This window comes from Peromyscus maniculatus, chromosome 21, assembly GCF_049852395.1.
Source record: "Peromyscus maniculatus bairdii isolate BWxNUB_F1_BW_parent chromosome 21, HU_Pman_BW_mat_3.1, whole genome shotgun sequence".
NCBI classification, from domain to species: domain Eukaryota; kingdom Metazoa; phylum Chordata; class Mammalia; order Rodentia; family Cricetidae; genus Peromyscus; species Peromyscus maniculatus.
The window spans coordinates 25,193,467-25,207,103 of record NC_134872.1 but is presented as its reverse complement, the minus strand read 5'-3'; the positions used below and the strand labels follow the sequence as shown (position 1 = coordinate 25,207,103).

General features: G+C 44.7%; 1 protein-coding gene across 2 annotated transcripts in view; it reads right to left on the bottom strand.

Annotated features, from left to right (window-relative positions):
• The window catches only part of Mypn (myopalladin), a 115,235-nt gene extending 104,810 nt beyond the window's left edge, over positions 1-10,425 (bottom strand). Inside the window, exon 1 of one of the 2 annotated variants that reach the window (XM_076557137.1) lies at positions 10,204-10,425. The gene's annotated coding sequence lies outside the window, so the exon portion shown is untranslated. The remainder of the gene's footprint in view (positions 1-10,203) is intronic. The other variant, XM_076557136.1, reaches the window with a different exon arrangement.
• Between the last annotated feature and the right edge of the window lie 3,212 nt (positions 10,426-13,637).

Below are 13,637 nucleotides of genomic sequence, written 5' to 3'. Positions count from 1 at the left end.
ATCACTTATTCCATCAAAAATATATTCTCTAGCTGCTATAGGAAAGTTTCATCTCTAAAGAGAGAATCAGATTTTTTTAAAATCTATTTGCTTCCCCTTTTTTTGGACAGGGTCTTGCAATGTAGCCCCTGCTTAATTGGAACTCACTACTCAGACTAGGCCTGCCCAGCTTGTTAGTTTTGGAGGCCAGGCGTCCTGGCTCACATCTGCAATCCCAGCACTTAGCCTGAGGCAGACAGTTCTAGGTTTCAAGGCCAGCCTGGGCTACATAGTGGGTTCCAGGCCCTGCGAGTTATATAGTAAGACCTTGTCTCAGACCTTGTCTCAAACAATAAACTAAACGACAACCAAGATTTTAAAGCAGACAATCAGTGGAAAGAGTTAAATCCCTATGATAAGAAAAGAAGGCGCTGGGGTGCCCATTTGATGGCTACTCCCTGCGTTTGTGTCGGAATGGAGTAGAAGAGGGTTTTTATTTATTTATTTATTTTTAATTTATTTTTTATTTTATGTGCATTGGTGTTTTGCCATGGATGTTGGGTCCCTCGAACTGGAGTTACAGACAGTTGTAAGCTGCCATGTGGTTGCTGGGAACTGAATCCAGGTCCTCTGGAAGAGCAGCCAGTGTTCTTAACTGCTGAGCCATCTCTCCAGTCCTAGGGGTTTTATTTTAATTTAATGTTATTTTCTCTTCACCACTAGAAAGTGAAGAGCAGAGAATATTTTCTAAGCCTGGGTAATATTTAAAACTCAGAAAAAAAAAAACCAAGAACAAAAGAGATAAGCTAAAGATCATTGTAAAATTCTGGAGCGTTTTGTTGCTGTTTTAGAGACAGGGTCTCACTGTACAGCCCAGGCTGGAACAATCAGTCTCCCTGTTTCGACCTCCCAAGCACTGGGTTGACCAGTGTCCGCCACTGCACATGGCTTAAGACAGAGGTCTTTAAGGACTCAAAAGTCTAGAATGATAAACACAAACAGAATGTAGGAAATGCACATAATCTCTTTTGGGAACAAATATTAAAAAACAGTACAAGAAACAGAACACTGTAATAAAGTTGGGCTGTTGGCATGGACTATATTTGCTATGGGCATAGCGTTTTAAAAATGTATCAACTGGGGTACCTGAGTTCAATTCCCAGAAACCAGTTTTTAAAAAGCTGAGTGTGGGCCGGGCGGTGGTGGCACACGCCTTTAATCCCAGCACTTGGGAGGCAGAGCCAGGCGGATCTCTGTGAGTTTGAGGCCAGCCTGGGCTACCAAGTGAGTTCCAGGAAAGGGGCAAAGCTACACAGAGAAACCCTGTCTCGAAAAACCAAAAAAAAAAAAAAAAAAAAAAAAAAAAAAAGCTGAGTGTGAGGGCCTGGAGAGATGGCTCAGCGGTTAAGAGCACTTGCTGCTCTTTCAGAGGACCAACGTTCAATTCCCAGCACCTACATGGCAGCTCACAACCATCTGTAGCATCTGTAACAACAGTTGCCGGATATCTGATGCCTTCTTCTGGTCTTCACAAGCACCAAGTGTGCACATGGTGCACATGGATACATGCAGGCAAGCACTCATACACATTAAAAAAAAAAATGAGTGTGAGAGTGTGAGCTTGTAATCCCAGTGCTGGGAGACAGAGACAAGCCGATCCCTGGGACTCCCTGGTCAGCACAGCCTACTTGGCAAGTGCCAGGTCAGGGAGACAACCTGTCTCAAAAATAAAGTTGTGGGCAGTGCTAAGGAACGCCACCTGAAGTTGTCCACAGGCCTCCACGTGAACGTGCACACACAGGAACTCACACCTGTACACAGTCGTGCATCCCACACATACACACGCAGACACCAGGTCCACAGCAAGATGGTCAAAGAAGAAACCAAGTCAGTGCTATAATTGGGCTGAATGTAATTGTATTTAGAGTCAGATTCTAACTCCATCACTTACTATCTGAGAAACCCCTAGCAAGTTATGAGGTCTCTTGACGTTTCTGTTTGCTCATTTCTAAAAAGGGGAAGCCAGGTACAGTGATGGGCTCCTCAAGTCCCAACCTTCTGGAGGCTGAGGTGGGACAATTATTTGAACCCAGAGTTTGAGACCTGTCTGGGCAACACATTGAGGCCCTGGGTAAACAGATAAGTAAATGACTGTGTGGTGGTGGCACCTTTAATCCCAGCACTTGAGAGGCAGAGGCAGGTGGATCTCTGTGAGTTCGAGACCAGCCTGGTCTACGGAGTGAGTTCCAGGACAGCCAGGGATGTTGCACAGAGAAACCCTGTCTTGAAAAACAAAACAAAACAAACAAAACAAAACAAAAAGTAAATAAATAAATAAATAAATAAATAAATAAATAAATAAATAAACAAACTTCAAAGGGGAAATGGTGGGAACTATTGTCATAGGAGTTCTGTGAAAATTATTGGTACTCAGATCAATGCCTGGTTCCTCACATGTGAGCAACAAATGTTAAGTACAACTATTATAGAAGTGTCTCTTAAGCCAGCTGTTAGCTGCACGTGTCTGTCATCCCAGTACTCCGGAAGCAGAGGCAAGAGGATTGCCACAAGTTCTGGGGCAGTCCGGACCATGATGTGAGCTCGAGGCTAGCCATGCCTATACAGCAAGACTCTACCATTAAAATTACTAAGGTAAAAATAGAAACAAAAAGTGAGATAAACATCATCTGGTCCGCTGTGTAAAGTCACAGGTAGTGAAGTTCTCACAGCTGTGCTGAGCCATAAACTTAAAGAAAGGCCAAAGGCTGAATGGGCCACTGAGACTGTTGACTCAGGCCCGGCCGCAGTTCGGGTTTCCAGACTGACTCAGGCCTTGGCGTCTTTCCTGAGGCTGACAACAAGAATGCCAATTAGTGCCGGAGAGTGATGAGTTTTTGTAACAAGTCTGTGAGAGCATGTGAATCAGGTCACTTAAACCTCGTGCCGAACACCAGTCGTGATCAACGGAGCTCGGACTCATGCCAAAGATACCCAGAAAAATGCTCCTATCTAGTTACTGTGCTCCGGAAACATCTGCTTCTGAGTTCTGGATTGTCAACTGACCCACTGCCAAGGGGCTAAACATAGCTAAAGCCTTTAAATTATAATTTGATCCGACAGGCCAGGTATCAAACAAGACCCGAGCAGCCAAATCGAGTGGTGACAAATATCAGAGCAATATATCAGTCTACGGTATGTGTTTTATGACAAGAAAATAATGGACAGTATCAGTGCATATCTTTTTGTTTTGTTTGTTTGTTTGTTTGTTTGTTTGTTTGTTTTGAGACAGGGTTTCTCTGTGTAACTTTTGGAGCCTGTCCTGGATCTCGCTCTGTAGACCAGGCTGGCCTCGAACTCACAGAGATCCATCTGCCTCTGTCTCCTGAGTGCTGGGATCAAAGGCGTGCGCCACCGATGCCTAGCGAATATATATATTTTTTCATTTACTCTAAATAAAGGATGTCTGTCTAAGTGCAGCGGTCAACACAGGCTCACGAAACTCTTCTTCAGTTTAAATGATCTACAGGGGAGACCCCTGGGAACGTGGGGAAATAGCTTCATCTTTTCATAGTCCTGAACTGTCCAAAAGACTAATGTGGATGCATATTAATGCCTCCTGTAAACGAGAGGCCCCACGAGACAACGGCAGTCAACTGGACAGGTGTCAGGTACAATACAGTAGTGTTTTAAGACTATTACGAGAGCAGCAAGAGGGCACACCAGGTAGACACTGGCGGTGCAAGCCTGAGCACCTGGGTTCGTCCCCAGCCCCCGGGGCCCCCTTTAAAAGGTCAAATGTGCCGACACAGATCTATAATCCCCGCACTCCTACATCCAAGTGGGAGGTGGAGACAGGAGAACCATCTGGAAGCTCACGAGCCAGCTAGTCTGTAGTAAATGTGCCGCAGAGCAGACACCAGAGAAACCCTTGAAAAGGGTGGCAGGACATTTACTCCAGAGAGTTGTCCTCTGACCTCTACATGGGTGTGCATTTGCCCACACACTGATAATAAAAAACAAATAACAAAAGAAGCAGAGAGACCCTGATTCAAAAAGGCAGGAGGCAAGAACTGAGTGACTCCTGAAAATTGGCCTCTGATTTTCATCGTGCACTACAGTATGCATGTATGCACAGGCATGCACACACATAATAATAACAAACAAAAATAAAACAGGAAGACCCTTTATTTAAAGGCTGCAGTGCTGGCACTACAGTTATTGTTTGTTTATTTGTGGTGCTGGGGATAGAAACCACGGCCTTAGTGCATGCTAGGCAAGTGCTCTAGCACTGAGGCAGTCTCAATCCCAATAAGACATTTTATTTGCCAGGCGGTGGTGGCGCACGCCTTTGATCCTAGCACTTGGGGGGCAGAGGCAGGTGGATCTCTGTGAGACTGAGGCCAGCCTGATCTACAGAGTGAGTTCTAGGACAGACTCCAAAGCTACACAGTGAAACCCTGTCTCAAAAATACAAAAAAACGCCGGGCGGTGGTGGCGCACGCCTTTAATCCCAGCACTCGGGAGGCAGAGCCAGGTGGATCTCTGTGAGTTCGAGGCCAGCCTGGTCTCCAAAGCGAGTTCCAGGAAAGGCGCAAAGCTACACAGAGAAACCCTGTCTCGAAAAACCAAAAAAAAAAAAAAAAAAAAAAAAAAAAAAAAAAAGCCGGGCGTTGGTGGCGCACGCCTTTAATCCCAGCACTCGGGAGGCAGAGCCAGGTGGATCGCTGTGAGTTCGAGGCCAGCCTGGGCTACCAAGTGAGCTCCAGGAAAGGCACAAAACTACGCAGAGAAACCCTGTCTCGAAAAACCAAAAAAAAAAAAAAAAAAAAAAAAAAAAATACAAAAAAACAAAAACAAAAACAAAAAAAAAAAAAAAGAAAGAAAGAAAAAAGAAAGGAAAATTATTCCTTATTCTTATCTTTTTCTCATCCTGTCAGTGGTTCTGACATATTTTATATACATGTTTTACATGTTTAGTGTACATGTTTTTACCATGGCAAACTGTCATATAGAAAGGATAATTAACTTACATCTACATGACATCTCAGTACCAGAAACCATCTGAGCATGAAGTTATTTGCATAGCCTATGTTTATCTTCAAGTTTCAGTGAACTATGTCCACATGCATTCAGTGCCATGCTTCAGTTATCATTGGGAGTATCGCTTGATCTGTTGGCAGCATTTACCCATCTCTGGACCAAAGTCACACAAAAACAGAACTGTCTTAGCAAAATTCTTCTATTTTATTTCAATTTGGGGAGTAGATGTTCTATATCAAAATCTGTTTCGATTTTGATTCCTCAGTCACCTACTCTCTCTTTAAAAAAAAAATGGAGCTGAGGGTATATGTAGCTCGGTAACCAAGCATGCTTAGTATGCATATGGGTCCTAGGTTTGGTCCCCAGAATCACATTTTCTCATATAGTAAGATATAAGTAACACAATTTTACCATTTAAAGCATTGGGGTTTATTTGTTTTTTTGTTTGTTCATTTGTTTTGAGACAGAGTCTTACTATGTAGCCCTGGCTAACCTAGAATTCATGAGTTAGATGAGGTTAGCTCTTATAGAGAAATGTGTCTGTCTCTCTTTACCTCCTGAGTACTGAGATTAAAGATGTGTACCACCACACCTGGAAACCTCTATTTTATTTTTAAAAATTCTGGAGTTCAATATTTTAAAGTATTGGCTGGTGTGTGTGTGTGTGTGTGTGTGTGTGTGTGTGTGTGTGTGTGTGCACGCGCGCTCTTCTATATTAAGATGTCTATTCAGGGACCAGGCCAGGCCAGAAGTCAATGTAAGGGTGTCTTTTGCTATTACTGCCCACCTCATTCTCTCATTGAACCTGCAGCTCATTGATTGTCTAGACTGGCCGGCAGGAAGCCCCAAGGGACCTCCTGTCTCCACAACCCCACCAACTCCCACCATACTCACTGGGTTTCAGGGACCACGATGCATCTGGCTTTGCATGTGGCTGTATCATTTATGTGGTTGTTCATGTTGTTTTTGTGTAGCTGTGTATCAGAACTCAAGTCTCTGTGCTTGCACAACAGACACTTTATCAAGCCAGCTCCTCGATTCTGCTGTGCTTTTTAAAGCTTCTAAAGCCAGGAGTGGGGCAATGGATGTATTCTCAAAACTTGAAAGGCTGAGACAGGAGGATTTTTGCGTTCAAGGCAGCCTGAGCTATATAGTGACACCCTATCATAAATACATATATCTATTATTTATTAGTAATAATACTTCTCATTTGGGTATAGGATTTTGGTTTTTGTTTTGGTATGGTTTTGTTTTTGGGTTTTGGAAACGGGGTTTTTCAGTGTAACAGCCCTGGCTTTCTTAGAACTGTAGACCAGGCTGGCTTTGAACTCAGAGATCTTCCTGCCTCTGCCTCCTGAGTGCTGGGACTAAAGACGTGCGCCACCACACCAGTTGTGGGTGTAGGATTTTTATAAAGAGTTAAAAAAAAAATCTTCCTAATCCCCTCCTAAAGTCTCAAGGACACAAGAAAAAAAGAGCAATGTTTGGTTGTAGCCTGAATGATGGGATATATATCCATTCATTTAATGAGTGCATTATATCCTCAGCTCTGTGCTACTAAATCATAGGAGGCACCTGCTCCAGACAGGGGAGCTGAGAGCCCAAAGTCAATAGCACTGAACCATAGGCCAGAGTCAGTGATTTGTCTGTGCCTGCCCAGCAGCACCCTGGCTTTGGGTTTCTTTATAAAGAAAAAAATAAGTTGGTAAGAAAACATGCCATTTGGCTTACTTTAAAGCCTTTTTGTCTCTTTGTAAATCAGCAAATTGGGATGTGGTGGCACTTGCCTTTAATTCTAGCATTCAGGAGGCAGAGGTAGGAGGATCTCTTGTGAATTTAAGGCTAGCCTGGTCTACATAGTGAGTTCAGGCCAACCAGGGATACATAGTGAGATCTTGTCTCCAAAAACAAACAAACAGGAAAGTAAATTAACAAATTATAGTTTTGGCTGGTGGAATACACATGAATAAGGCCCTGGGTTCAATCTTCAGTAATGAAAAAAAAATACTTTGAGATTTTTTTTTTTTTTTGAGGAAAAACAATGTTTGTGAGCCTGAGCTTGGAAAGCTGAATGCCAGACGGTGGAACCTGCTAATTTCATCAAGGTAATTATAAGCTACAAGATCTATGACAGTCAACCAAGTAGACTTCCCTAAAACTCCACCCTGTAATTCAGTGTGTCATATTTAGCATGAAATAAACACCTCCGAGGCAGGTGTGTCTGGGAGACCTTGCCATAAAATAACTCCACAGTATCAACAACGGACATGGCATTTTACCTACAATCCTGTATGATTTCCTCTCTCTCTTTCTGTGTGTGTGTGTGTGTGTGTGTTTTGCATATGCAGCTGTGAGTGAGGGTGAGCATGACCGTGTTGAGTGTGTGCAGAAGCCAGAGAAGGACACTGGGTGTTCCCCTCTGTCACTTTTTGCCTTATTTCTTTGAAACAGGGTCTCTCGCTGAAATGGGAGCTGGCTGGTAGCCAGCAAGCTCCAATCATCCTCCTGCCTCCACCCTCACAGTGCTAGGGTTACGGGCATTCATACACAGCCTTTTACAAGCGCTGGGGTCTACACTCATGACCTCATGCTTACACATAAGCACTCTTAGCCATGGAGCTGTCTCTCCAGGCCCGACACCATACTATTCCTAATCCAGAACTGCAGATAAATGAGGACCCAAGAAAGTAAGTCAGTTATACCAGATGGCAGTTGATGTTAGTTCAAACTTGATGTTACAATTGGTGCTCCTGGTCCGGAACAAGAAACTATTTCCACGGTTTTTATGAAACAATGTCACAGCTGTATTATGTGCATATCTATAACTGTATCTCCCTTTCCTGTTTTAATAAACACTTACTTATTGAGTAGTCTGTTTAAAGCACCCTGCTGTGTTAATGTTGTCTTCTAATCTGCTCTGTAGGTTTTTTTTTAATTATGATTAGATGTCTAACATTGAAAGGAGAAGCTGGGCCGTGGTGGGCACATCTTTAACCCCAAGCATTGGGGAGGCAGAGGCAGGAGGATCTCTGTGAGTTCTGGGCCAGCCTGGTCTACAAAGAGAGTTCCAGGACAGCCAGGGCTACACAGAGAAACCCTGTCTCAAAACACAAACAAACAGAATGCATAACCTTAGAATATATACCTATGTGCCCTCCCAGGATGTCCTAATTAGATAGGTGTCATTATATCAGGTCTTATCTGAGACTATCATTAAATATAAATCATCACTGGGACTGGAAGCTGGCTCAGTAGTTAAGAGCACTGACTGCTCTTCTAGAGAACCTGGGTTTGATTCCCAGCACCCACATGGCAGCTCACAACCATCTGTAACTTCAGTTCCAAGGGATTTGATACTCTCCTGGCTTCTGCAGACACTGCAAAAATGTGATGCAAAGATATACATGCTGGCAAAGCACACACACACACACACACACACACACACAGAGTTATAGTTATATATAGTTATATATCTCTTATAAGTTATTGTTTTAGTTCTGAATTTCTGTTATTGCTTTGTACCGTCCCTTTAGATTAAACCTAGGAAGATCCTTTTCATTTGCCTTGGAAAGTTTTAACACCACCGAAGATTTGTAACTTTTTTTTTTTTTTTTTTTTTTGGTTTTTCGAGACAGGGTTTCTCTGCGTAGCTTTGCGCCTTTCCTGGAGCTCACTTGGTAGCCCAGGCTGGCCTCGAACTCACGGAGATCCGCTGGCTCTGCCTCCCGAGTGCTGGGATTAAAGGCGTGCGCCACCACCGCCCGGCCAGATTTGTAACTTTTAAAAAAGAAATAAGACATATGAAAATAAATGCTAGAAATGAAGACAGAAAGCTGTGGACCCACAGAGGAGCTGTGAAAGACCATCTGCCTAAGGTGCTTGAGACCTGGCCTAGAGCTCTGCCGACATCAGCACAGCTGGAATAAAAAAGAGTGGGAACTAGGGTTGGGGCCTGTTTGTTCTCGGGCTTGGGAGGCTGAGGCAGAAGGATCAAGAGTTTGAGGCCAACATGAGCCACACAGGGAGACTGTGTCCCGAAACCAGCCAACCAGCCAATGAAGAGTCAATGGTTAGTAACCTGACTGAGAATGGTTCACTCTCTTTCCTTCCTTCCTTCCTTCTTTCCTTCCTTCCTCTCTCCCTCCCTCCCTCCCTCCCTCCCTTCCATCTTTCCTCCCTTCCTTCCTTCCATCATTCCTTCCTTTCCTTCCCTCCATCATTCCTTCCTTCCATCCTCCCTCCCTCCCTCCCTCCCTCCCTCCCTCCCTCCCTCCCTCCCTCCCTTCCTTGATAGGGTCTCATGTAGCCCAGGCCGACCTGAACTCCTGACCCTTCTGTGCCCACCTCCAAGAGCTGGAGCTCTCAGCGTCCGCAGCTATCCTTGCCTGACTGCTGGTTCTTTATGAAATAGTACCAGATAAAACCCGAGCTCTCGGCAGGATTCTGTCATCCGTCCTCAAGCAGCTCAACTCATTCTGTATTTCAACCGTGGAAAAAGCCCTCGTTGCCTGACTGGTTTTGTCTGCATCCTGTTGAACCTTTCCGGCTCTGCCTTATCTCACACCTTCTCTAAAGCATCAATGGCACCCTCCTCAGTTCTCTTTCCACCTGCTTTCCTGATTTCCTAAGGCATCTGTAACACTTGAGAAAGCAGTGTACCACATGCTAGAGATCCCCAATTCAAAAAGCGAAGTGGGTGGTTTGGGTGAATATACTGGGTAAGGATGGATATGGATATGAGATTTCTATTATGAAGCTCTTTTTTTTTTTTTTTTTTGAGACAGGGTTTCTCTGTGTAGCTTTGGATTATGAAGCTCTTAATAGCTAGATTGTTGGAAGCGTCATTCATAGATAATAGCAAATCTTTTAATTCTCTGGATGGCCTCCTAAGAAATCAGTCTCTCTGTCTCTATCTCTGTCTCTGTCTCTCTCTCACTGGATATGGTAGCCCACACCTATAATCCCGCCACTTAGGAGGCCGAGGCAAGCAGATTGCAAGTTTGAGGTCAGCCTGGGCTACATAGTGAGACCCTGTCTCAAAAAACAAAACAAAAAAGCCACAAGAAGGAAGAATGGAAGTGGGGGAGAGGGAGGGATAAAGGGAGGGAGAGAGGAAGAGAGGTTGAGAGGGAGGGAGGAAGGGAGGGAGGGAGAGATTGCTTTACCCCCCAGTGGGGGCCCTACCTGTCACCAGCAGAGGCTGCAGAGGCTAAGGGGGTTCCTCTGGGAACTCCTCACCAGTTGAGGGCCGAGAGGGCTGCTTGGCTTTCCCTCCTGGGCTTGCCCATCCTGCTAATTTTAGGCTGCTTCCTCATGCGGCTGCCATGGGTATCAAGGCATGTGGCTCCCCTCGGAGGAGCTATTTTCTCCTCGGAGTCTCACTTGTTTGCTTCCAACTTGTCTCCTCCCCCATCCCATATCTGTGGAACTGAGTTATTTCACTGTAATATTAATACACATACACACACACACACACACACACACACACAATGTCTTAATATATGTCTTTCAGGGGCTTGTTAGCATATGCAAATCCCCGGGTTCAACCCAGCACTAAAACAAAACAACTAACAAAACCAAACAAAAACCCTTTCGGAATTATGCTCACTCTGATCCGAATTTAATCCTAAACCCGAGACTAAAGCCAACTTTTCACACTGGATTTTAGCTGTACCCGCCACTGGCCGGGTTTCTAAGTCATGTTTGTCGAACAAATATTTACTAGACTGCTCGGAGTCACTGAAACACACTGGTGAACCAGGCCAACCTGTGTTTACTGGTGAAATCTCGGTAACAGGACGTTTATCAAATTTCCACTATGTTCTGTGGCAGTAAGTGAAACCCCCGTTCCTCAGAAGGCACACAGGTATTTCATAAAGACCCAAAGGCAAACCTAAGAAATTCCTGCTTCGACTCGGATTTTAGATAATGAAAGGATTTGCTTGCTCAGTTTGTCAGGAAACGGTGCTCGGACGACAAACACATAAAAATTACTGATTATGTTCAGTCTTCTCTAAGGTCTTATCGTTTCCGCTAAAGATGTTGCGTCAAAACATCTTCATGGGCTTGATAAAGTTTTCTAACAATTTATTTCTCATTTTTTTTTTTTTTTTTTTTTTTTGGTTTTTCGAGACAGGGTTTCTCTGTGTAGCTTTGCGCCTTTCCTGGAACTCACTTGGTAGCCCAGGCTGGCCTCGAACTCACAGAGATCCGCCTGCCTCTGCCTCCCGAGTGCTGGGATTAAAGGCGTTCGCCACCACCGCCCGGCTATTTCTCATTTTTAAAATAACTGGTTTGGGCTGTTGATCTGCCTCAGCAGTTAAAGGTGCTTGCTGCCAAGCCTGATGACCCGAGTTTGATCCTCAGAACCCTCTCAAGTGGAAGGAGAAAATCAACTTCCCAAAGCTGTCCTTGAACCTCCATATGCATGCTGCATGCTGTGGGCATGTGCGTACACCCATACATCTGGATCTCTGTGAGTTAGAAGCCAGCCTGGTCTTCATAGAGAGTTCCAGGCCATTCAGGGCTACATAATGATGTATGCCCTCTGCTGCCCTCAAAAAGGTTGAATAGATGAAGTTGGTTGTGGGGGAACACACAGCATCTTCATTTGCTTCCATGGGTACAGAATATTTTTTGTTTGATTTCTTAGTATATACATAGATTTTTTTTTACAAAGCAATGTGGGCAGTGTTGCGTTTTTCTTGGTCTAACATTTTTGTTATTTTAATATGGTTATATTAATAACTAATAACTAATTAATAATTAATAACTAATTAGGTTATATTAATAACCTAATAACTGTATTAGGCAAAGTGAAAGTGGCAAGTGTTAATATTCTGATCCCGCCCCTTGGCGCCACCCTATGCCCTGATGTAAAAGCCTATTCTTGGCCGAGTGGCAGGGGCACACGCCTTTAATCCCAGCACTCAGGAGGCAAAGCCAGGCGGGACTCTGTGAGTTTGAGGCCAGCCTGGTCTCCAGAGTGAGTTCCAGGATAGGCTCCAAAGCTTCAGAGAAACCCTGTCTCGAAAAACCAAAAAAAAAAAAAAAAAAAAAAAAGAGCCTATTCTTAAGGGAAAGCTCCACCCATTTCTCTCTTTTCTCCTCTCTTCTGCTCTCCTCCCATGAGGTGCACACCCCTTGAACCCCTCGTCCCCCCCTTCTCCCTCCTTCTCACCCCTCTTTTTCTTCCCACCAAATAAAACTCTTCATTGAGCGCTGTCTGCATGGCATCTCTGTCTCTCACCTGCCGTGGGGCACCTTGGCTCTACCCGCTAGCACACACGAAATCCTAACAGCAACTATAATTTATCAGCTAGAACACCGTGTCCTTCTGGTCACTCCTGCTCAGTCCTTATCAGTGCTTCTGTGAAGTTTATGAGAGTCGTTTTCAAACTCTAATAAATATCTGCCCATAAACATATCAGCCGGGCGGCGGCGGCGGCGGCGGCGGCGGCGGCGGCGCACATCTTTAATACCAGCACTTGGGAGGCAGAGGCAGGCGGATCTCTGTGAGTTCGAGGCCAGCCTGGGCTACCAAGTGAGTTCCAGGAAAAGGTGCAAAGCTACACAGAGAAACCCTGTCTTGGAAAACCAAAAAAAAAAAAAAAAAAAAAAAAATCAATGCTGTGGGATGGCTCAGTGGGGAAAGGCACTGACTGGCTGCTAAGTCTGAAGACCTGAGTTCATTCCCCAGGTCCTTCATGGTAGAAGGAGAGAACCAGTTCCTGAAAAGTGTCCTCTGATTTCTACACACACACACACACACACACACACACACACTCGTGTACCTTCCCACCACCATACCACTCCTGACACTAATAAACATGTTCTAAAGTTTAAAAGAATGTCAGTGATTTATTTATTTCTGGATATTAGTCTTCCTTCCTCCCTCCCTCCCTCCCTCCCTCCCTCCCTCCCTCCCTCCCTCCCTCCCTCCCTCCCTCCCTCCCTCCCTCCCTCCCTCCCTCCCTCCCTCCCTCTCTCTCTCTCTCTCTCTCTCTCTCTCTCTCTCTCTTTCTTTCTGAGATAGGATTTCATTATGCATTCCCGGCTGAGAACTCTTTATGATGAAAATAGTCTCTCTCATGTTCTACCAAGTTGCCTCCTGGCAACACCTGGTTTTAGGACAATCCTTTTTGCTTTTCCAAAAGAAGCTGAGCTGGGTCTGCTGGTACTAGAGGATAATCCCAGCCCTCAGGAAGCTACAGCGGGAGGCCCAGCACTTCAAGGTCAACCTCAGCTACAATAGCAAGTTTGAGGCCAGCTTGGGCTATACAAGACCTTGTCTCAAAAAAATGCAAAAGATTAAACTAGGCAAAACATAAACCCAGCCAACCAATCAAGCACCACCACTAACTCCGAAAACAAAAAGTATATGAAGACATTGAAAAAGATTTCCAATCCATTATCTGTGTGTACGGGTATGTCTGTGGCTGCATACAGGCCACAGTCATGAACGTGGAAGTCAGGGGACAACTTTTTGCAGTCAGGTGTAGGTCCTGGGTCCTGAAATTAGGTCCTTTGGCTTAGCCGAAAGCGCCGTTGGCACTGAGCCATCTCACACCTACTCCAGATCCCACACGTGTACTATCTGGTGATGTTCATTATTTACA